The 22,539-nt window shown below is 39.8% G+C and overlaps 1 protein-coding gene across 4 annotated transcripts in view; it reads left to right on the top strand.

Moving 5' to 3' along the window:
• tenm1 (teneurin transmembrane protein 1) overlaps positions 1 to 22,539 on the top strand; it is a 2,340,669-nt gene that overhangs the window by 1,861,244 nt on the left and 456,886 nt on the right. The window lies entirely within an intron of this gene.

The following is a 22,539-nucleotide window of genomic DNA, read 5'->3' on the forward strand; positions in this document are numbered from 1 at the left end:
TACACCAAGGCTGCAGTTTGTCATAAAATTTGCGAAGTTAAAGTGAAGACCTATCTACCCCACCCCCCCAAAAAAAAATCAACATCCTCATCTTTCTTTTTATTGTTGACTATGAGGTATTTCTGTCCAAATTTAACAATTGTTACTGTGCACTGAATCAGGGTACTTATTAGCAATATTATCAATTGCTGCTTAAATAGAACAAACCTTTTGACCAATGTGGTCATGCTGTGTAATAGGTCATGCTAAGAATTGGGTAGTAATTTAGCCAACTGTGTCCAGTCCAAATAAAAAAAAGACATGTTTAATGATGATCACTTCTAAAAGTTTTATGTAAAACACAGTCCTCACAGTAGTAACTCTTTGAGTGAAAAAATATTTACTCACAAAATTTCAATAACTTATTTAGCATTTCATATTTCAACACATGCAAGAATGAATATATGAAAATCTTTTTAAACTGTGGGGCAGTTCTGTGCAGATGTAATTCAGTAAATGTTTAGCATTAATTAAATTGTGATATTGAAGTTTTTAAAACATTTGATTTCTACACCCCAGTAAATGAGAAGTAAATCACCCCATATATCCAGTACATGCTCATGAGACTCTTGTTTTATAATTGTTTATTTTTTAATGCTTTTCCCAACATACAGTATTTTTCTTAGCTTTAATATTAATGACTCTTTCACATTCATGTATCTGACTTGAAACGTAATGAATTAAAATATTTAACTATTTAATGATAGCTAGCATTTTACTGCTTTACTGGGAAAGACTACATTGTAATATGTTCCATCTTTCAGGTGATATGTAAAATGTATATCTAAATGCTTAACTGCACCACAAAAATAATTATCTGACTGTCAATTTATATAGAACAAAGTATTGTGGATAGTTTATTGCAGAATACTGACACATCATTAGTTATCAAACACTAATGGATATTTTGAGGCAATGCGAGGCTCCATACAAATGCAAGCTGCATTTTCGTTTGTGAGTTCTGAAAATTTGATTGCATTGTCTGAAACTACTGGGAACTGATGTGCAAATGAAATTAAAGGAACAAGATATGTCACCTGAGAGAGTCTTGCCCAAAGACCAAATATTTTCAAACTTTGAGCTGGAGCTCTGATTACCGAGGTTGATAATATAAGTTTATCTTCAACTGTTGTACTGTAAAAATGCACTGAAGCTATTTCAAAGCAATAACTTTCAAAGAAAATATTTTTACCTTTAGATTTCAATCCATAACTGTTTCAGTCATAAAATTGCTTCAGATTATGAAGGCCCTTTGGTCCATTGATCTCATCCTTCCAGAACATAACACATGCCATCAGACAGTCAGAACTTTTAGATGTTTTAGAAATAAGCTCTGTGCAATAGTGACAAAGTCTGAACTATATCCCAACATTGATTTCCTACTGGATGAAGAAATACCAACTTGGTATTCTTCCATATACCCAAATTACTGATCAAACATTTGAGTCAATACATTCTTTATTGTTCGGGTTCCATCTCTATTGTTAGATAATTGCCTTTAGTTAAAATAACCAACTACAGACTATGTCAACCTCTTCAAAGATCTGTAAAAATTGCCAATTTAAATTGATATTAACAAACTACACCTTATGATGGTTAATTATCCTTCCCTGGCAGAAAACTTCAAAGTAATTGAGCAAAAAATGTTGATACTAACCTAACACTGTGACCTCTATGGAAATCAAATAGTCTGCAGATGCTGGAAATCTGAAATAAAAACAAAATATTAGAAGCACTCAACACACCATTGACCAGAAGTATTTACCCTTTTACTGTCCACAGATGCTGGCTGGGTGTTTTCATTTTTATATGTGTCCACAGCAATGATCTCTTTGATTGTTTAAACTTTTGATTCAGGGAAGTTCATACAATATGACGGATTTCTTTTGTTATGGCTGTATTGATAAATATGTTTCATTCGGTATATTTCTGCAAAACATAAATAAATTCTGTCACATTAGTACATTAGAAATATGTAGTTACAAGCCGCATTCCAAACATCAGGCATTGTCCAGTGTTTGATGGCTCTGGGCCTGTATTTGCTGAGGTTTAGAAGAATGAGGGGGCTCTCATTGAAACCTACCAAATATTCAAAGTGAATGTGGATAGAATGATTCCATTTGTGGGAGAGTCTAGGACCCAGGGGCCACAAATTCAGAATAGAGGAATGTCCATTTAGAACAGAGATGAGGGAGAATTCTTTAACCAAAGTGTGGTGAATCTGTGGAATTCATTGTCTCAGATGACAGTGAAGACGAAGTTACTGAATATATTTAAAGCAGAGGTTGATAGGTTCTTGATTAGTAAGGGCATCAAAGATTACAGGGAGAAGGCGGGAAAATGCGGTTGAGAGGGATAATAAGTCAACCATAATTGGATGGCCAAATGGCATAATACTACTCCTATATTAAGCAACACACACAAAATGCTGGTGGAATGCAGCAGACCAGATTTCGTCGCATCTGCAGATTTCCTCATGTTTGTGCTACTCCTATATTATATGGTTTTAAGGTTTTTACTGACAGTGCAGTACAGCCTGCAATTCCTTCTTTTGAATGCTCCTTATGTGTCACGCCCACCTAAAACCTTCTGGCTTCTGTCTCAATGTACACCCCCCCCACTTTTTATCTGCCTATCTCCCCACTCCTCACCCTTTATCCAGCTTTTGCTTGCTATATTTAAATGCAAACAACAGGAATTCTGCAGATGCTGGAAATTCAAGCAACACACATAGAAGTTGCTGGTGAACGCAGCAGGCCAGGTAGCATCTCTAGGAAGAGGTGCAGTCGACGTTTCAGGCCGAGACCCTTCATCAGGACTAACTGAAGGAAGAGTGAGTTAGGGATTTGAAAGTTGGAGGGAGAGGGGGAGATCCAAAATGATAGGAGAGGACAGGAGAAGACAGGAGAGGGAGGGATGAAGCCAAGGGCTGGACAGGTGATAGGCAAAAGGGATACGAGAGGATCATGGGACAGGAGGTCCGGGAAGAAAGACAAGGGGGAGGGGACCCAGAGGATGGGCAAGGGGTATATTCAGAGGGACAGAGGGAGAAAAAGGAGAGTGAGAGAAAGAATGTGTGTATAAAAATAAGTAACAGATGGGGTACGAGGGGGAGGTGGGGCATTAGCGGAAGTTAGAGAAGTCAATGTTCATGCCATCAGGTTGGAGGCTACCCAGACGGTATATAAGGTGTTGTTCCTCCAACCTGAGTGTGGCTTCATCTTTATAGTAGAGGAGGCCGTGGATAGACATGTCAGAATGGGAATGGGATGTGGAATTAAAATGTGTGGCCACTGGGACATCCTGCTTTCTCTGGCGGACAGAGCGTAGATGTTCAGCAAAGCGGTCTCCCAGTCTGCGTCGGGTCTCGCCAATATATAAAAGGCCACATCGGGAGCACTGGACGCAGTATATCACCCCAGCCGACTCACAGGTGAAGTGTTGCCTCACCTGGAAGGACTGTTTGGGGCCCTGAATGGTGGTAAGGGAAGAAGTGTAAGGGCATGTGTAGCACTTGTTCCACTTACACGGATAAGTGCCAGGAGGGAGATCGTGGGGAGGGATGGGGGGACGAATGGACAAGGGAGTTGCGTAGGGAGCGATCCCTGCGGAATGCAGTGAGAGGGGGGGAGGGAAAGATGTGCTTAGTGGTGGGATCCCGTTGGCGGAAGTTACGGAGAATAATATGTTGGACCCGGAGGCTGGTGGGGTGGTAGGTGAGGACCAGGGGAACCCTATTCCTAATGGGGTGGCGGGAGGATGGAGTGAAAGCAGATGTACGTGAAATGGGGGAGATGCGTTTAAGAGCAGAGTTGATAGTGGAGGAAGAGAAGCCCCTTTCTTTAAAAAAGGAAGTCATCTCCCTCGTCCTAGAATGAAAAGCCTCATCCTGAGAGCAGATGCGGCAGAGACGGAGGAATTGCGAGAAGGGGATGGCATTTTTGCAAGAGACAGGGTGAGAAGAGGAATAGTCCAGATAGCTGTGAGAGTCAGTAGGCTTATAGTAGACATCAGTGGATAAGCTGTCTCCAGAGACAGAGACAGAAAGATCTAGAAAGGGGAGGGAGGTGTCGGAAATGGACCAGGTAAACTTGAGGGCAGGGTGAAAGTTGGAGGCAAAGTTAATAAAGTCAACGAGCTCTGCATGCGTGCAGGAAGCAGCGCCAATGCAGTCGTCGATGTAGCGATGTGGTTTGCTTGCTATATCTTGCTTCATCCTTCCCCTTCACCATTTTATACTGACCACCTCCCCTCTGTATTTCACTCCAGGTGAAAGGACACAAGCCAAAATGCTGATGTCCATTTCCCTTAATAGGTGATGTCTGACTCATTCCGTTCCTCTCGATCTTTTTTTTTGCTCTGGATTCCAACAGTTGCAGTCTTGTCAGGAGATATGAGAGTAGCATCAGCTATAATCTTAACATTTGTGACAGTTTATAATTAGCTGCAATATCAGAAGATTCACTCAACTTGTTACTGACAAATAATATACAATCAGCGCCTCTTGAAAATCATATTTTTTTAAGAGAGCAGATGGGGGTGAGAGATGAAAGGAAAGAAAAGGTTATCCTTTTTGGAATACAATTCCTTTAGTAATTGCAGCGAGCTTTTGGCACAAGCTATGCAGATTTTTTGTCCATATGGCAAGGTAAAAAACACATGACACACGGTCCTGTTTAAAAATAGCCAAAGGCTATCTCTAGATTTCAGTGTGCCAGGGAGTCACAAAATATGCAGTTAAAAATGAACTTGTTGAACGTCCCTGGAAACTTGCAGAGTCTTGATATCTGTGAAGGTGAAGCTACAGCATGACCAGTCCTAATGCAAGCATCTGTTAGCATGAATTACCATTTCCAGATGAAATATCGAATCTGAATTAGCTGATCCATTTTATCCACGATGCAGCCTGGATAAGGAAGCATGTCTTAAGAGAATAGGTTGAGCATTTATCTCTTTGGAATGAGAGAGGATGAAAGATGACTTGACAGAGGTATACAAGATGATAAAAGGCATAGATCGAGTGGACAGCCAGAGACTTTTGACCTGGGCAGAAATGGTCAATACAAGAGGACATAATTTGAAGGTGAGTGGAGGACAGTATAGGGGGGAATGTCAGAGGTACTTTTTTAGCAGAGTGGTGGGGGTGTGGAATGTGCTACCAGGGGTGGTGGTTGATACTTAGGGACATTTAAGGGACTCTTAAATAGGCACACTAATGATAGGAAAATGGAGATAGTTTGATCTTACAGTAAGTTAAAAGCACAACATCATGGGCTGAAGGATTTGTACTGTGCTGTGTTTGATGTTCTTGGTTAAAAGTAGCAGTTTACTGAGCAACTCAGGGCAACTATTCAGAGAGGACAAGGGATTCTTTTTACTATTTTGTGTCCTTCTGTTCAAAGTGATAAATATTTAGACATGTAAATGAAAACTCAGTTAGGCATAGGTGTGCTGCCTTTATCTTGAATAGCTAACAAGCACATGTACTCAATAGGGTACAAATGCATAATGGGTTAAGTTACTGAGGAATAATCTGTGTTCTGCATCATTACTCCAGAGGCATGAGTTCATGGGATGCTAGGAATTTTAAACTGAGTAATTATATTAATGTGAATTTTAAACTTTAAACTGATCTCAGTCATAGTAGTAGCACCAAGTATGAACATGATCACCACTGACCTTCATGGATGGAAATCCTTCTCCCAAATCTGGTTGAGTTGAAATGTGACTCCAGGCTTACCAAAGCGGGTTGACTCTTATCAGCCTGCACATTCCAGAGCTGCAAAAGGAAATTTTAAAATCTAAATTCATATGAAGGATACAAGATCTGAATGTGTCTTGGATTCCTCTGACTTTGGGCATTTATTATAACAATGCATTAACTATTCCAGGGGAGAAGGAAGACAATTGCATTGTCAGTAGGAATGAGAATTATGAAAAGGGGAAGAAAGCATCAGCTAGATTCTTAAAGCAATTTGGTATTTAAGTTATGAATACTGATGTACAATCTATCTATAATTTAGCATCGACTGTTACAAGTTCTTCATTAATGGCAAAAAAACAGCACCAGAAACCTCCTCTACAATATATAATTTAACATTAAACATTAATGTATCATGAATCCTGATTTGACTTTGATTACTTATGAGTCCCCTCGTTAAGTAAAGGAACAATAAAAAAGCATCCTCTTACTATCACATAGATGTTATATTAGCTCCCAAAGATATCATTAAAGAGAAGTTTTATTACAACAGATCTCCAGCACTAAACCCATTCTCAGTTTCATATCTTTCGGCAAACATGTTCTTTATGACTCTCAAGGACAGTCTTACAGAAAGGGACGGCTATATTTGTGAAAAATGATGATTACCAACGATGGATTACAAGATCATAGTCAAATTGAAAGATTCAAACAAAATCATCCATAATAAAAGCAACTCAAGATCTTTTAATATTACCTGAATGCCCCACTTGCTACCTTAAAATCAATCTATAGTGTCTGCATTTATATCATATTCAGATTGAACACTGTTGAATTGATAGAATATTTTGTTTAATTCTGGGTCCAGTTATTATATGATAATTGGGGTCACTGGGTAGATATCTCTAATATAGAACAATTTATTTGGAGTAAAAAATGGTGGTTTCCTATTGATTGAATTCCGCATTCATCTTGGCTGCAAGAAAAGTAATGGATACAGCCCAGTCCATCACAGGTAAAGCCCTCCCCACCATTGAGCACATCTACATGAAACACTGCTCAGGAAAGCAGCATACATACTCAGGGAACCCCACAAACCAGGATATACAAGCAACACACATAAAAGTTGCTGGTGAACGCAGCAGGCCAGGCAGCATCTATAGGAAGAGGTACAGTCGACGTTTCAGGCCAAGACCCTTCGTCAGGACTAACTGAAAGAAGAGCTAGAAAGAGATTTGAAAGTGGGAGGGGGAGGGGAGATCCGAAATGATAGGGGAAGACAGGAGGGGGAGGGATGGAGCCAAGAGCTGGACAGTTGATTGGCAAAAAGGATACGAGAGGATCATGGGACAGGAAGCCTAGAGAGAAAGAAAGGGGGGGGAACCCAGAGGATGGGCAAGGGGTATAGTGAGAAGGACAGAAGGAGAAAAAGGAGAGAGAGAAAAAAGAATGTGTGTATATAAATAAATAATGGATGGGGTACAAGGGGGAAGTGGGGCATTACCGGAAGTTTGAGAAGTCAATGTTCATGCTATCAGGTTGGAGGCTACCCAGACGGAATATAAGATGTTGTTCCTTTCTTTTCACTGCTGCCATCAGGAAGAAGGAACAAGAACCTCAAAATTCACACAACCAGCTTCAGGCCAGGCAGCATCTCTAGGAAGAGGTACAGTCGACGTTTCGGGCCAAGACCCTTCGTCAGGACTCGGCCCAAAACATCAACGGTACCTCTTCCTAGAGATGCTGCCTGGCCTGCTGCGTTCACCAGCAACTTTTATGTGTGTTGCTTGAAATATCAGCATCTGCAGATTTCCTCGTGTTTGCAACCAGCTTCAGGAACAGTTGCTTCCCCTTAATCATCAGCTCTTGATCCAAATGAGATAACTTCACTCAACTTCATTTGCCCCATCATTGAAATATTTCCTCAAACAATGGATCCACTTTCAAGTACTCTTCATCTCATGTTCTTGATATTTATTGCGTATTTATTCATTATTATTATTTCTTTGTTTTTATATTTGAACAATTTGTTGTCTATTGCACACTGTTTGAATGCCCAAAGTCACATTGGAGAACATTAATGAACGAAGCCACTATTAATTGATTATTCACTTGTTTCACAAAATCCGGCTCTAACCAACAGTCAGAAACAATAAGCAATGTTTTCAACTTGACACCTGAACACCATGGATCTAAACTCCCTCAGGAGGACATAGCCTTGTAGATTACTTTGGCACCCAACTATGTTATACAGGAAGTTATGCATTCCTGGAAAGGCTGTCCTTCTGATGCAATGCTATATGCACATTGTGTTTCACTCTCTCTCTCACTCCATCTCTCTCTCACCTTTTTTCTCCTGCTCTATCTCTCTCTCCCCCTCCCTTTCTCTCGATCGCTCTGTCTCTCTCTCTCTAGCTCTCACTCTCACTCTCACTCCCACTCTCTTTCCTTCTCTCTTTACTGATGTTTTCATTTATATTTAGAGATTACTGAGCCCTTTTAACAATCATTAAATGAATTACATGTGTTCTCATTCGTGCAGTTACCTGCTATCTTAAGTTCCAGCCTTGAAACCTATCCTTCTTTTATCTATTACACATATGTCTGTTGGTTCCCAGATGAACGGGTTCACATGTAGCAATTATGTTTCTCTCTCTCTAATTGCAGAGAAGCAAAGGGCCATTTTGAGGCTTACATTCAATGTTGTGATAAGCGATTAGCAATTTCTCTTAGAGCTTCTTTCGCTGTTAAGATTCTTTTTAATTCTCTACATTGATTTTGCAATACTAAGAGCTAAATTGGACTATACTAAACCAAAAAAGAGCTAAACTATGATTAGTATAAGAAAGTATAGAACAAATTAACCAAGTTATTGATTATATTACTCACTCTATACAAAAACATATGTGTTTTATTATGCATTTTTGTTAGCATAATTAACCAAGACAAAGAATAGAAATGATAAAAGTAAAATGCTCAAATTATCATTAGCTTTGGACTTTTCCTTACACTTTGCCCAAATTTCATTTTTTGAATATTTTCAGTTTCTCTCTTAATAGCCATTTCATCTTTTCAGTTCTATTTCCCAGGGTACCATTAATTCCATATAATAGGATTAGGGACAGTAGTCTGAGTAAACAGTGAAGTGGAATCTTAAACAATCAATGAGTCAAAATGTTTATGTGAGTTTTTAAAACATATTTTAAAAGAAGCAGCACACTACTTTTCTTTTGTCCATGGTTACAACTTGCATGCTGTGTAATTCTGTAAAAAAATCCCAATCTAGTTTCTACATATTAAAACCTTAGAACCAGAGCTAAAGCAATGGAGTTTGACATTCTTATATTTCTGAGCTGAGGAAATCTAAGTAAGACTAATTCTGTAGTCACAGCTACCATTTCCGCTGTTTCTAGTACCTATTTCCCCCAGTCTACAAGAGATCCATTTAAATTCAACTCATTCATTTTATTCAAGCGCTCTATTTACTTACAATATTCCACTTTCTAAACCAATCCTCACATGCTTGATGGTACCATGAATTGTATGTTAAAGTATATCTGTAATTGGATTAAACTCTCAACCCTCTTCTTGTCGCATAGTAATAAGTGAGAATGTGACATTATGTGACAGTTGTTACCCTGAGACAGAATCCCTCAGGTACTTTTATACTGGATATTGAGCACAGGAGAGTCAAACACAAGTATTAACTTAATGGCCTTCAAACACTAGCCTTGTGTTTTTTTATAGAAGGGTTGTTCTTGTTTGAAAAGTAATAAGAAAACTAGCCTTGTTGCCTCCAATGATATGGAATATGGAAAGACAACAAATCCTAGATGTTGGTGCACATGAAGAATGTAAGTGCCAAGAAGCTTCAACCAAGGGTATACTATTACTATCCACATTCCCCATGCTAAGTGATTGTATCAAATGAAATTATGCTTTTGACTCCATATACAGCCCATTCCCAAGTAATAAATAGGTTTCATATTTTTTATATAATTTTTATTGATACATGAGAAAAAAAATATCTACCCTCCCCCTCTCCTTAACCCTCCCCCCCGATATATATTCCTACCTAAAAAGAAAAGAAAAAAACGAAAAAAAAAGGAACCGCCTGAATATTGGAAGGTTTGCACATGCTCCATGGGATAAAAATAAATTTAATATATATTTGTTGCTTTCCACCAAGGAACCCAGATCTTCATCATCGGAGCTATAAATAAGGGCTCCAAATATTCAAAAATGTTACATATTTATCTCTTAAAATCTAAAACATTATTTAGCTTCTCAACTCTCCTAGTTCCCTGGGGAATCTCGTTGAACTTCACCATGTTGCTACGTGTTTCCCTCCCAATCATCCAGGCAAAAAGATAAGATACAAAAAAAGAAAAAAACAAAATACCCCCCCACTAATGTTGTGAATGAAAAGATACACAACACTACCCCCCTCCATTGTGCGGATCGTGGCTATTGCCACGCTTGTACACATGAATAACGTAGCGATTGGTCAGTGTTTCTTCCAGCTCCCCCGTAACAAGAAATTATATATATATAGAAAAAAAATTAATGTTATTATTCCCAGCTAATATTCCTCAAATTTTAACCTTTCTTCCCCTCCCTCATATAATTAATAATATATTTATATATTCATCCGCCTAAAAATTCAACAGGCCTAATCCTTGATCCAGTCTTCATCTTCAATCCATCTTGCTCCCCTAAGTTTGTTCTTGTATCTGGTGAATATTCAAAGAATCTCGCACAAACTCCTCTTTTTTCTCCACCAGGCAAGAAAATCTTCAAGGTTGCAGGATAACGCAATATAAAGTGATAACCGTGATCCCATAGGGCTCTTTTCACTGGATTAAACTTCTTCCTTCGTTTCAAAGTTCATAACTTATGTCAGGGTAGAAAAAGATTTTCTTCCCTTCTATCATCAGTGGCCCTTTTCTCTTCTTGGCAGCTTGGGCAGTCGCCTGTAAAATCCTTTCTTTGTCTTGAAATCTTAAGAATTTGATTAAAATTGATCATGGATATTGGTCATCTTGTGGTTATGGTCTCAGAGCTCTATGTACCCGCTCAATTTCAATTGATCGGTCTTACTCTTTCATTTGCAAGGTTTTCGGGATCCATCTTTGAAAAAATTCTATTGGATTATCTCCTTCTATACCTTCTTTGAGACCAACAATTTTAATGTTATTACGTCTACTAAAATTTTCCAACACGTCCACTTTCTCCAAGAGTCGATTTCTTTCCGTGTTCCAGACAAGCACATCATTTTCTGTTTTTTCCACTCTGTCGTTAATATGCTCCATTGTTCTTTCCATCTTCTGAAGTTTCTTATCCATTTTATCCTGTCTTTTCATAGCTTTATCATAGCACATCTTCACGTCTCTGAGCTCTGTTCTTAATTTTCTTAATTCAGCCGTTAACTGCAATAAAGCCTCTCTTATGTCTCCATCGTCTCCCTTACTTCCAATCTCTTCCAGTTCTTCCTTCTCTTCTTCATCTGTATTCTCTGCGATATCCAATTCTGACTCTGAGTCACTTTTAGTTGCAGTGGCCGTTGGTTCTTGTAGTTTGAATTGTGTCGATTTGCGCATGCGCAATTCCGAGCATCTTCTTCCGAGAGACCGCTACCGCCGCCATTGCTCCCCATTCTTCTACACCAGAGATAAAATGCGTCTCCTCTGAAGGAGATCCAACCTGAATCCGAGGCTCCATCGCTGCAGTAGGCCCTTTTTTCTTCCCACCTCGCGACGACTTCACAACAACAGACTTCTTCTGTTGCGGTTTACGAGGCATATCGTAAAATAGTCTTACGAAGTTTATAAGTAGTTTTCGGAAAGTATTTATTAACTTTACTTTGTTTAAATGGTACTTTGCTGATTTTTTATGGGAGAGCTGGATTTACATGTCTCAATCCTAAGTCATCACGTGACGCCCCTCAAATAGGTTTCATATTGACAGATATACAAAAACCAGTTTTTCAAAGTACAAAATATATTGTTCATTATGGCGTCCGTTCCTCCACAGTACTGCAATGAATGGCATCAAATGCACATAAAACTGATGACAAAGAGTAATTACTAAAAGTGAAAAGAGAGAGGGAACTAGTTCTGTCTTTCAGTCCTGCTGAAGTGTCTCAGCTCGAAACATCAACTATACTCTTTTCCATAGTTGCTGCGTAACCTGCAGAGTTCCTCCAGCATTTTGTGGACGTTGCTTAGATTTCCAGCATCTGCAGATTTTCTCTAGTTTGTGATTGGAATCTAGTTCTGCTGTTTGTCAGAACAAATGTCTGTACATACATTGAACTTTTGAACTTCATAATGTTATAGGAGATCAGTTGTATGTACAAGTGTCCAAAATTCAGGCAGTTGTAACCCAAGGTTAGCCTGACATATTTAATAATTAATTAAAACTATTTAAGTCCAAAGATAAGGGGTTGTGTGCTCTTAAGTCATTTTGACAGTGCTTATATTTTCTTGAAGAACTCCATCTAAAGATCTTCGGTTGGATCTGAAAGATCTTTTATGTTATTATTCCACAAAGATTTTAAATTGAATTGAATTGACTTTATTTCTTACATTCTTCACATACAGAAGGAGTAAAAGTTTTTACGTTATGTCTCAGTCTGAATGGGCAATGTGCAATTTATAGTAATTTGTAATAAATAGTATGTACAACAGTACCATCAGTATAGCATAGAAATACAATTGTATCAGCATGAACTAATCAGTCTGATGGTCTGGTGGAGGAAGCTATCCTGGAGCCTGTTGGTCCTGTCTTTAATACTTCAGTACCGTTTCCCAGATGGTAGTAGTTGGAACAGTTTGTGGTTGGGGTGACTCAGGTCCCCAAAGACCCTTCAGGTCCTTTTTACACTCCTGTCTCTGTAAATGGCACGGAGGAGGAGGAGAAGATGGCGGCGCGACACAGCGCGCGCGGCCTCTCCGGAGAATGATATCTGTAATCTGTCAAGTAGGGTACCGTGCACAATTCTGATTTGATGGAGACAGATGGGGAAACATCTGGAGAAACTTCTGAAATGCCCGCTTCGCTGTCGCTGCTACTGTGTGGTAACCAGAATCTCTGGAGTAGAAGGCCCTGAATCCTCGGCTTTGCTTGTTTCGGCAGCCGGGGCTAGGTCAAAGGCGCTCGGCAGACGATGGCGCTCAGGAGGCTATATCGGAGGGGCTGGTCGGAGGCTCGAAGTTTTCGGATGGATGGACTCAGTGTCGGCAGTGGTCGGGTGCTTGCAATGCATCGGCAGTTGGCGGTGCTTGGAGGTTTACGGCAGGGAGCTTCTCTCTTTTGCCACCCGCTATTGGGGACTCGGGAGTCGATCGGGACTTGAGACCTTTTTTTTTACCGTGCCCATGGTCTGTTCTTTATCAAATTATGGTATTGCTTTGCACTGCTGTAACTATATGTTATAAGTATGTGGTTCTGTCAGTGTTAGTCTTTGGTTTGTCCTGTTTTTCTGTGAAATCACTCTGGAGGAACATTGTATCATTTCTTAATGCATGTATGCATCTCTAAATGACAATAAAAGAGGACTGAGTGTTCTCATAATCTAAAAAAAATCGAAATGTCCTGAATAGTGGGACGTTCACATCTACAGATGCACTGGGCTGTCTGCACCACTCTCTGCAAAGTCCTCAACTGTGGGAAGTACAGTTCCCATACCAACCGGTGATGCAGCCAATCAAGATGCTTTCAATTGTGCCCCTGTTGGAAGTCCTTGGGATTTGGGGACTCATGCCAAACTTCTTCAACTGTCTGAGATGAAAGAGCCACTTATGTGCCTTTTTTCACCCACAGCCAGTATGTACAAACTACATGAGATCCTCGGTGATGTTTATGCCGAGGAACTTAAAGCTGTTCATCCTCTCAACACCAGATCCATTGATGTCAATAGGGGTTAGCCTATCTCCATTCCCCCTGTAGTCCACAACCAGCTCCTTTGGTTTTGAGACATTGAGGGAGAGGTTGTTTCCTTGACACCACTGTGTCAGGGTGATGACTTCTTCTCTGTAGGCTGCCTCGTTATTATTTGAGATTAGGCCAATCAATGTAGTATCATCAGCAAATTTACTTAGCAGATTGGACCTGTGGGTGGTGACACAGGCATGGGTATACAGAGAGTAAAGGAGGGGGTTTAGGACACAGCTCTGAGAGGCTTCTGTGTTGAGAGTCAGATGGGCAGAGGTGAGGGAGCCCACACTTACCACCTGCTGCGATCTGACAGGAAGTCCAGGATGCAGCTGCACAAGGCTGAGGTCTTTGAGCTTCTTGTCAAGCCTGGAGGGAATTATGGTGTTGAATGCTGAGCTGTTGTCGAAGAACAAAATTTTCACATAAGTTTCCCTTTCTCTGTCTAGGGACGGTATGTAGAGTTGTTTTCAACAGGGTTTACTTTTATTAAATATTGTCAACAAGGTTTACTTTTATTTCTTGAGGTGACAAGTTTTACCTACAACAGCATCTCAAAGATCAGATACCCTAAGGCCGCTGAATAACCTGAGGTGACAGATTCATCTCTTATCCCAAAACCTATTCACACCAACAAGGCACAAGCCATGAACGTGAATAGAATACTCTCCACTTGCCTGGATGAATTAAGCTCCAGCAACTTCCAAGAACTCAATACCATCCAGGAAGAAAGCAATCAGCTTGATTGACAGCATATCAATTGTACTAAATATACAGTGCTTCCACTACTTGTGCATAATAGCTGGTGTGTACTATTTATAAAATGTTACTGTCTTGAGTTATTTCAACAGCTCCTCCCAAATCCAGAAATTCCAGCATCAAAACTGAAAGAAAGGTCAGGTGCATGGAAACACCACCACCTCCAGGTTCCACTCCAAGTTGTACAGGACCCTAATTTGGTACAATATTATTAATCCTAAATCTTGGAACTCCTTCCTCAGCACATTGTGCAAGGACATTCAGCAAAAGGGCAGTAGCAGTAAAAGAATGTAATATCCATTACATTTTCAAGGGCAATTAGACATGGCCTAAATATGGCCAGCATCTAGAACAATAAAAATATAATCTCTTTATCTCTTTCCCATGAAGCTGGCATCTAATTCCTAACCTGCACCAACTGATTCATCCATATACGTACTAATCTCAAGGACTGGTCACTCTTATTTTCAGATCCTCTTGTGTTACAGTCATCTCCTCTAGGCCTATAGCCATAGAAATATCAAGCTTCCACCAGTTACAGATTCTTCTCACTCCTTGTTTTTGCGCACAGTGACTGCCATTTTTACGCATTATCTGTCACATATACGTTGAAACATCAACTGAATCATTCCATTTTGCACCAATGACCAATACACCCTAAGAAAGTGCCAAGGTCATCCCACAAGCGTCATTGTGCAACTGGCGCTGGCATGGTGTGCCCACAATTTACTGACCCTAACCCATACATACATTTTTGGAACATGGGAGGAAACCAGAGGACCCAGAGGAAATACACACAGTCACAGGGAGAATGTAAAAGCTCCCCATAGACAGTGGTGAGAATCGAACTCTGATCTCTGATCACTGAAACTCTAGAGCATTGCACTCACCACTGTCTACCATACCGCTGTTTGTGGCTGTGCTTTCATCAGTCCTAGTGCTTCTTTCAGATTCTCCTTGAAACACAACTCATTTTTTTTAAATTCACCATGTATGGTTCAGTGACAAATTTTGTTTGTTCTTGTGTTTCTGAAATACTTTGTGAGATCTTTTATCATATAAGAGTTGTTTCTGAATTATCTCCATTCTCACTGCCAGTTAGAATAGTCTGCTTCCATGACAAAAGTGCTTTTGAGATATTCAAATTAGATTAGATTAGATTATGAGGACACTCAGTCCTCGTTTATTGTCACTTAGAAATGCATGCATTAAAAATGATACAACGTTCCTCCAGAATGATGTCACAAGAAAACACAGGACAAACCAAGACTAAAACTGACAAAACCACATAATTGTAACATATAGTTACAGCAATGCAAAGCAATATCAAAATTTGATAAAGAGCAGACCATGGGCACAGTAAAAAAAAAGTCTCAAAGTCCCGATAGCCTCATCATCTCACGCAGGCAGTAGAAGAGCGAAACTCTCCCTGCCATGAATCTCCAAGCGCCGCAAACTTGCTGATGCAGCACCGTCGGAAGCACCTGACCGCAGCGGACTCTGAGTCCATCTGAAAACTTCGAGCCTCCGACCAGTCCCTCTGACACAGCCTCTCCGAGCACCATCCTCTGCTGAGCACTTCGACCCCACCCCGGCCGCCGAGCAACAAGCAAAGCTGAGGACTCGGGGCCTTCCCCTCCGGAGTTTCTGGACCACACAGTAGCAGCAGCAGTGAAGCAGCCATTTCAGAATTTTCACCAGATATTTCCCCGTGCTCCCACGTCCGTCTCCATCAAATCAGGATTGTGCACGGCACCCTACTTGACAAATAACAGACATCACCACCGGAGTGGCTGCTGCGAGCTGCGTCACGCCGCCATCTTCCCTTCCCTCCAAATGATTCTCTCTTCAGGTTTTTGATCTAGGGTAGTGGCAGATTATTAATAGAACATGTCCCACTTCATTGCACATCCACCAATGCAAATTAGTTAACAAGATTTATATACTTAAAATTTGCAGATAATGAGAATGACACAAAAAAACTGTTTCTGAAGTTTCCTCAACATTTCAACTAGCATCTAATCAATGATTGCATCCAATTGACCGTGGAGCTCAGATTATGTTCTGGTTTATTATCACGTAGGTGATATGAACTATAGTAGGAAATGATTCCACACAGAAATATAGTACACTAGTGACTGAAAGTCTGAAATAAAACACAACACGTCAGAGATAAGGCAGACATTTTAGGTTAATGATCTTTCATTAAAATAGCGAAATGTTAGAGATGCAGGGAATGAGGATCAGAAGAGAAAACTAAAGGGAAGGCCCATAGGAGGGTACAGGACAGGAAAAAAAATAAAACAACATGGGGGCAACAAATTTGAATGGCAGAGAGTGGTAAACGGAATCATGAATAACAAAAGGTAAGTCTGGAGGTCTTAATGGGAAAAAATCTAATATAGATATGAAATTACTAAGAGTAATGATGAAAATTCTGTAGGTGCTAGAAATATTCTGAAATTACTGATTCAGTATGTAGGTGGGAAGACTATAACGTGCTCAGTCAGAAGGCAAGGTGCTGTTTCTTGAATTTGCATTGGACTTGGTTGGGATAGTGTAGGACATCAAAGGTGGAGAATTAAGAGTGGGCATAGGAAGGAAAATTCAAGTGACAAGTGACTAATACTCAGGTTCACCACAGTGGATGGAACAAATATAATTTACTAAACAGTCACCTAATCTGAACGTGTTCTTCCCAATTTAGGGTACCCCCATGTCATGAGCAGTGACTGCAATGAACCAAACTGGAAAAAATGCAGATGTGTTGGAGGAATGGTGAGACACATCTTTGTGTTACGGTAGTGACATATCTTCTGCAGCTCTCATTTCTAAGGCATAACCAGTCATTCTTTCCATTAAGTGTAGGAGTATAAACGTCAGATAAAGAGAAATTAAATCTGAAGTTCACATCAGATTCTTGGATATTTTTGAAATGCTGGATATTTGCCAGCGTTTACTATTAAGGTTCACGCAAGAGGATGACACAGCAGGTCGATGCAATGGGTGGATGAATTGTGCAGAACTGCATGATTACAAATTTGAAAACAATCTGTACTGAGACGGCTGAGACAGGTAATGGACGAGGTAGTGATTGTGAACGTACTTGTAAATCATGACCAAGAAGCTCTCATTACCTTTAAAAGAAGGGGTAAAAGTGCCACGAAGTATGAGGCATAGAAGATATAAATGTACAGCAGAAATTGAATCCAAGAACTGACAACAGATATTTTCAACCTGGATCAAAGAAAATAAAATTAAGTGGGAAGAATACTAAGTTAGACTGTGCCTGACCTTGTCATATCATTTCATTAACCAGGATCAATGAAATCTTGGAAAAACCACAATGTTTGTCTGCCATCATCTAGTTTAAAAACATTCCTTTGTCCAAAATTGAGTTGGCATCTGTCGAATTTTACGGAGGCAACAGTATAATATAAAGATAATTCTGAAGCTGGAAGCTGCTAAATTTCTCCGTAGTCTTGATAGTGTTTTTGTGATACAGCTTTACAGGAGATCTTTTTAGTTGTCATTTTTCCCGTCTAAGTCTATTTCTGATAAATGATGAAAATGACATAGGAATCCATCTGTACAAAGCACAAAAGCCACCAATTCACTGACTAACATTTTGCTTGTTTAGCATTAGTCGATTTTCCATACCTTTATAGGGGAATAGATTCTAATTATTCGAATTGTAAGGTCTCTGGCGAGAGAATTATTTTATACCCTGGGACTGCTTCTAGCATCTGGCTTCTAAACTGATGTCAGCAGTAATTTAATAGACAAAATAAATTCACATATTGAAAATTATTTAATTAATTAATGGAGGAACCAGCTGGTAATAAAAGTTGATCAAGGATCAAGCACATTTCTCTTGAATCATGTGCAGAGCACAGCACAATTCTTTGCCAACCCAGTTTTTTGCAGAAAAACTCAAACAAGGATCCCATGCACTGATAGCCCACGTCAATTATACAGGTTCCCCTCGGAATTAAAGGGCCAAAAAGAGATGTCAACATTTTTGTCATGGTCTTCATTTCAGGAAGTGGCTTTCAAGCTGTCATGCCACAATGCAACAATTACTGGGGAGTGTTGCAAAAATGAGTGCTTGCTAAAATAATGTGAAGTGGGTGGCAGAGTCCTCCTCGGAGACAGAAAAACTTGTGGACTTCAGAAGAGCAGTGTGAGCAGAGAAAGTGGAACTGATGGTAGGAGGTGCCATGGATATTTCAGCAAGGGTTTGAGTTCCCCTGATAAGTGGATGGGAGGGAGAGACAGGGCTTGTCTTTCTGTTGTTGTTTTGTTGTTTGTTATGCTCTGTGTTGATGAGCCAAGCATCGTGGGCATGCTATGTTGGCACTGGAATGTGAGGTGACACTTTGCGGGCTGCCCCCACCACATTCTTAAGCTGTTAAATCAAATAGCACATTTCACTGTATGTGTCGATATACATGTGATGATAAAAGAATGCTAAGATTTTATTCACCAAAAGTGAAAAGTTTACTTCTTTGATTATAACTTGGAGGTTTTGTGCAGAAGACTATTACATCTGGCATGCCCCTCTGCAGATTCTGAGACAAAGTGTCCAAGAGTTTCTGAAACTGGAGGGATCCTCGATTTTGTTTTTGTGGCGCTTGTACTTATGGTTCTCCGAGTCCATGGCAAATCACATGTAGCAAGCAAACATAGATGTCTGCCCTACTCTCAAAGTCAAAGTCAAAGTCAAGGTCACCCTCACTCTCAGAAATCTTTCCTCAGTAGCATTATAGGCAATTTTTACTAATAAAACTCACAGGTAATACTTTGCTGAACTACAAAATTCAGACAATGCTCACCTGGCAAACCTTTGACTGTTAGTCAATGCGACTTGCAATCATATCCAGAGAAGACAATTTGACTGCATTGGAAGGCTCACCTATGGCTTGGGTATTCATAGAATGTGTTCATAACCTTATTTTCTGACAACTTCATGTCATCAATATACTTTGCATAAGGAAGTAACTTCTTGTGTGCCATGCTTGTGCATTCAGGTTGCTTTGTTTCTCTGAGAGTGAGGCAGCAGGGCAGTTTTGAAAGAAATCATAAAATCTTAATTTATTTTAAAGAGTACTTCTTGAGATCAGAGCTATGAGAATCAACGTCACTGACATAGGAAATTCAATCTCATATGATTGCCATGTCTGAAGCACGATAATAATACACAAGGTGCTCCTCTACCACCTTTTGGAACTGGTGCATCAAACCTTGCTGAGTTTCTGAACTTTCCATAGTGGTTTACAAATGCTATTTTATAACTGGAAAAATAAAGTAAGTGAATTTCTAGCCCTGTTACTCTTAACAAACTACTAAATGAGTTCCAATTCAATCCTTAACTGCAACAAAATAACACATACTCACCTGACGACTGGTGTATTTGTTAAGAAAACTTTTCAGCAGAGGATTCCTTACAAGTATATAGGAAAGAAGGGTGATCAAGAAAGGATATGAATAATACGAAGGATATTCATGTGCTGCTATAAAAAGTGACAAATTTACGAGCATACATTCTCCTGTAAATTGTTCTACCTCTTTGCTCCCTGACTCCTGGAAATGAAGCACTAATGATATTTTTCAACACTACCCTGCCACATCACAATTAGTTATTCAGGATCATTGGTGATTGAACTGATACATTGTCCATTTATTGTAGAGAATTGGGAGAACTAATATTTCCCAGCTGTCTCTTGTGCAAATTACTAAGGAGTTAGGATTGATTTTATTTTCCTGTACCTTCATTAAATCGGAATTTGGACCATTTGGACCCACACTGCCTGCAACCTTATAGTTGGGTAATAGAAATCATTTGTGTTTTCTAACATTTTCCAGCACATATTCTGTCAGTAATTGGAGATTTACTGTGTTTCTGAACAAGGTTCTGTGTGCTCACTCTCGGGGAATGAAAATTTATGGAGTGTTCGAGATGTATGCTGCATATTTACTACTGATGAAGTGAGATCAATGCTGTTTCCTTATAGTTTTCTTTGCATTTATGACTGTAGAGTGGTGGCAATTGGTATTTCATGATGCTGCTGTATTTTAATGCAGCTTAGAGAATGAGGATTGATAATTCTTGCCAATGTTCTCCAATATCTTTATAATTTGGCCATAGCAAAAGTCTGGTGAAAAATGTATTATTAGTGGGATTAATAGGAGAGGTAGCAATTTTCCTAACTGGACCTCACCTAATTTTCCCCCTTACTGAAATCATTGGAAAACAAAATCAGGCGTGGAAAGAAAACTGCTACATTTGTTTTGAGCCTCTGTTAAAATTCTGTTGTGACTCCAACTGTTGTACCTAATGCCTAGTGCTGCAAATAAAGGCACCTGAAGTTTCTGGAGTATTGCTGCAACATCAGTGAATTATCCCAATCCTCCTTGTCTACTTATGACACAACATTTTAAGGTTCAAGGTTCATTTATTGTCGAAGTATGCACGTGCGATACAACTCTGGCATTTGTCTTCTCCAGATAGCCACGAAATAAGAATGGAAAAAGTAAATGAAACAGAACTTGAAGACCCCAAAATCTCTCACCCCCCCACAGAAAAAAGAACAGCAATAATAACAATCCCCAACCCCTCCCTGTAGAAAAAACAGCAACAATACAATCCCCACCCCCCAGAAAAATACTGCAACCAACACCCTCACTTGCAAAAAAGAAGAGCGACAGTAGCATTAAAAGCCCTCTACCACTCCACACACACACGCACACATACACACAAACAAAGAACTTACAGATCACCCACCCACCAATCAGCCCCAAGAAAGAAAATGACGAAAATCTGAAGGAGACAAATACAAAATACAGTCCAATCACATAAAACTCAGAACACTGAACAGTCCTTCCGTGTCTCAGAACTCACACCTGGTCCAAAAGGGACCTCCGTTGGGAGCAATTACTGATCATTTTCAAGTCAAAAAGTTCATATATTTTGAGAGCTCTGAAATAAAGATTAGCATAGTTTGATAAATTATTAACCTCAGTCGTAAGCATTCCAGAAACATTGTAACTGAACCATGTCTTATCAGGTCATTTGGATAAGGATCATGAAACAATAATACACATGAAGTATGCAAAAACCAGCAGTGAATGTAAAGAGTACGGACATACAGCATGAACATGTATTGACTTTCAGTGACTGCAATAATACCAAAAATAGGAAGTTATGCAGTGGAACCTAATTCTGTTATCAACTTTTATTGATAATACTTATTCATTGTCTGAGGCATTTGTCAAAATAAAAGCTGACCACAGGTTTACCTAAAGCAACACACAAAATTGCTGGGGAATTTAGCAAGTCAGGAAGCATCAAAGGAGGAACAAGAACAGTTGACATTTTGTGAATGCGCCCTTTGTTAGGAATGAGAAAAGAGGACAGAAGCCCAAAAAAATGGGTGGAGCATGAGTTGGCAAGTGATAGGTGAGAGGAGGAAGATGGGGGTGGGGTGGGGGCAAGTGGGAATGATGTAAGAAACATAGAAAACCTACAGCACAATACAGGCCCTTCGGCCCACAATGCTGTGCCGAACATGGACTTACTTTAGAAATTACCTCGGGTTACCCATAGCCCTCTGTTTTTCTAAGCTCCATGTACTTATCCAGGAGTCTCTTAAAAGATCTGTAATTGCAGTGGTGTCCTTGGGGAAGAGGCGCTGGCTGTTCACTCTATCTATTCCTCTTAATATCTTGTATACCTCTATCATATCTCCTCTCATCTTCCTTCTCTACAAAGAGTAAAGCCCTAAATCCCTTAATCTCTGATCATAATGCATACTCTCTAAACCAGGCAGTATCCTGTATAGGGGCAGGTGTAAGGCATCCAATCCCTGCACTTCAATCCCCCATCAGGAAGGGTTTTTTAAATAACAAATCCAACCAATTTCCCTCCACATCCACCCAAATTCCTTACCAACTGAACAAGGATAGGGTTCCCTCATCGTCACCCACCAACCCACAAGCCTCTGCATCTGACATATTATTCTCTGCAAAGTCTTCTACTATAGTATCTCAGTACTATATACATCCTCCATTCCTTCTCCACTCTTTTCAGGGATTGCTCCCTGTGA

This window comes from Mobula hypostoma, chromosome 10 (genome assembly GCF_963921235.1).
Source record: "Mobula hypostoma chromosome 10, sMobHyp1.1, whole genome shotgun sequence".
Classification (NCBI taxonomy): domain Eukaryota; kingdom Metazoa; phylum Chordata; class Chondrichthyes; order Myliobatiformes; family Myliobatidae; genus Mobula; species Mobula hypostoma.